This window comes from Gymnoscopelus braueri (assembly GCF_963280865.1).
Source record: "Gymnoscopelus braueri genome assembly, chromosome: 5".
Taxonomy (NCBI): domain Eukaryota; kingdom Metazoa; phylum Chordata; class Actinopteri; order Myctophiformes; family Myctophidae; genus Gymnoscopelus; species Gymnoscopelus braueri.
The window spans coordinates 1,144,031-1,147,745 of record NC_137606.1 but is presented as its reverse complement, the minus strand read 5'-3'; positions in this window follow the sequence as shown (position 1 = coordinate 1,147,745).

Below are 3,715 nucleotides of genomic sequence, written 5' to 3'. Positions count from 1 at the left end.
TTATTGCACAGAGTTCTAAGATGAATAAAAGTTGATATATTTAATTGTTCAGTGCCTTGAGCTTGTGTTCATATTGAGATCTATTGTCTGTGAATCATTTTGACGTCATTCTTTTCATTTGAAATCGGAGTAATTCCTTGCATTTATCTAAGTTAAATTAAAAACTTGTGTAATAAGGTTAATGAATGTAGTTCTGAATTTACTCCTGAACAACATTGACTGGATTGATACTTGAGAACTAGCGCAGAGTTAGAAGAGAAACTGAATATCGTGTACAATGCCACAGGGAGGAAGCATATCAATATTGTGGTTAACACAAATCGACTACGTAAAAAAGTTATAGTCATTATATTACATGTTTGTGGATAGTAAGTGAAGTATTGCAACAATATGATTATAGGAAGCACCATAGAAGCCAGGGAAGCACCATAGGAAGCACCATAGAAGCCAGGGAAGCTCCATAGGAAGCACCATAGATGGGAGGCACCATATATGACTGGGAAGCACCATTGACTATAGTCTATATTCACACAGTGGCCATTTTGCTCACACGTCATATTCACGGGACACGGGTGCATGGGGAAGAAATGACCCAGGGTGGCATTATTTCATCAACTTAATAGCAAAATGGCCCGCCGTGTGAATATGGTGAATAGGAAGCACCATAGATTACATGGAAGCAGCATAGATGGATGACAGGGAAGCACCATAGAAGACAGGGAAGCACCATAGGAAGCACCATAGAAGACAGGGAAGCACCATAGGAACCACCATAGACAGGGAAGCTCTCTTTCTCCATAGTCATGTAGCCTGACAGAACTGTGGTTTAATATTCTAATTTATGTCACATACAGTATATGATTTGAGTGCTGCGTAAACATGAAGAAAATAAACACCTTTGTATTTCTCCATTTACAAACATGACAAAATCACATATCAGAAATCTCTGCTGCTGCAGTCTAGCACTGGTGGGTCCAATGCTCCCAGCACTCCAGGCTGGCATTTCTATGCCACATTAAAGCAAAAGGATTGCTCATGATGAAAGTATGTGTGAATATTTACTGAAAGTAAATGCAGGAGTGATGAGGTCTGATTTTTAAATGGCAATGTGATCAACTTTAATATTCGTTGTTATTCATTTCTACTCAATAGGTATAGTAGTGTTACTCAACCTCTAACCCTTTTTGGGCCAGTGCCCATCCACTGTGCAACAAAGTATATCCAATGCCAGGTCCCTTACCCCCCCCCCCCACCTCCCCCACACCCAATTAAAATGTAACCCAGTCACCATGATACTGACATCATCAGTATTCATGTCAGTATCATGGTCAGCATCATGGTCAGTATCATGGTCAGTATCATGTCAGATCATGGTCAGTATCATGTCAGATCATGGTCAGTATCATGGTCAGCATCATGGTCAGTATCATGTCAGATCATGGTCAGTATCATGTCAGATCATGGTCAGTATCATGTATCATGGTCAGTATCATGTCAGATCATGGTCAGTATCATGGTCAGTATCATGTCAGATCATGGTCAGTATCATGGTCAGTATCATGGTCAGTATCATGTCAGATCATGGTCAGTATCATGGTCAGTATCATGTCATTATGTCAGTATCATGGTCAGTATCATGTCAGATCATGGTCAGTATCATGGTCAGTATCATGTCATTATGTCAGTATCATGGTCAGTATCATGTCAGATCATGGTCAGTATCATGGTCAGTATCATGGTCAGTATCATGTCAGTATGTCAGTATCATGTCAGTATGTCAGTATCATGTCAGTATCATGTCAGTATCATGTCAGTATCATGTCAGTATCATGTCAGTATCCTGTCAGTATCATGGTCAGTATCATGTCAGTATCATGGTCAGTATCATGTCAGTATGTCAGTATCATGTCAGTATCATGTCAGTATCATGGTCAGTATCATGTCAGTATGATGTCAGTATCATGTCAGTATCATGGTCAGTATCATGGTCAGTATCATGTCAGTATCATGTCAGTATCATGGTCAGTATCATGTCAGTATGTCAGTATCATGTCAGTATGTCAGTATCATGTCAGTATCATGGTCAGTATCATGTCAGTATGATGTCAGTATCATGTCAGTATCATGGTCAGTATCATGTCAGTATCATGGTCAGTATCATGGTCAGTATCATGTCAGAACATGGTCAGTATCATGGTCAGTATGTCAGTATCATGGTCAATATCATGTCAGTATCATGGTCAGTATCATGTCAGTTTTCAAAGAAAGGTTGCACAGCTCGTAGCCACGATGCAATAACTTTTAAAAATATTTTTTCCCAACATTTCGACAGTAAAAAGTCTTCTTCAGTATTATGTCAGTATCATGTTATGTAAGTATGTATAACTTCTTTGTACACCCCCTGGGGGGCTGTACCGCCTCATTGAGAAACACTAGTATAGTCATCAACATGCCCTGCGTGATGAACATTTTCCTCAAATGCAATTTTTGCCACAGACATACAAAATGAGTGGTCAATAATATTACCAGAAACACATAGATCTAGCCCTAAATGTCCCTACTAGTCCAGTAGACACGATGGAGAACACATGCTGTGTTTTTAAAGAGGGAGAGTGGTTAGTCCTTATCCCTTTGTACTTTATTTTATTTTATGAAGATAGTAAGTAGGAAAGCTGAGAGGAAAGGCGTAGAGATGGAGCAATTTGTAACCCAGTTGCAAAAATTACTTTAAAAGTCAAGTGTGCTATTATCATGATTTCCATGGACATCTCTGTACTTTTGTCTACTTTCTACTTCGCCGCCTTCTTCTTTCTAAATTGAACTGATGGCTTTGAACTTTTCAAAGAATGAAAGACAATTAGAGACGGTGAGAAGAATGGTCTTGTTGACATCATCCACCCGTCATTAAACAGGGCTCAGACAGATTTTTCCAGTCCCAGTGATTAGGCACATTCTGTATCTGCCACTGTTTGATAAGTGGTTTAACAAGGTTTGAATACCTGTTTGGCAGTATCTTTATTAGAGTGTTAAGGTCAAAGGGCATTTGGGAAGCCCAGCTCTTATCCTGTTAAACCAAGTTAAAATCAGGTCATTCATTTGCACGGAACGGAAGACATTTTTTTGGAATGGTTCTCGGCAGTGGCGTTTCTCTGTGTACTGGCACCCTAGGCCAGTGGTTCTCAAAGTGGGGTCTGGGGACCCCCAGGGGTGCTTGAGGGGGTTCCAGGGGGTCCCCAGCAAAACTGCTTAATAGCACCAAAATCTGTTTAATCACTTTAAACCTATTATATACATCAGCATACAACAATGGACAGCAGGCATCATGTCTTGATGAGAGAGTCTGTTGTGAATATGAACTGGATAATCCAATATCATGATGATGATGAGAGACTTTTATATTCTGATTTGATTTGAGTGACGGGTTGTCCAATGATAATGTAGTAGAGTAAAATAATATTTTTTATTTTAAAGTGAAAGTTGTGTTGAATAGGCTCAAGTAAAGTATAGACGTATTGTAACAAAGTACTTGTAGCCTACTTTGTTACTTTACACCACTATCTCTGCATTAATTACATCAGTGTCCTACCTATTCTGAAGAAAACCTGGAGACTGGCAATTTGTAATTTTTGTTATCAAAGATTTGCTGCGGACATGGACAAGTCTTGCCGTGGATACTTTGACGACCCCTGTTCCTGAGCCAGGAATTTGAAGCCAA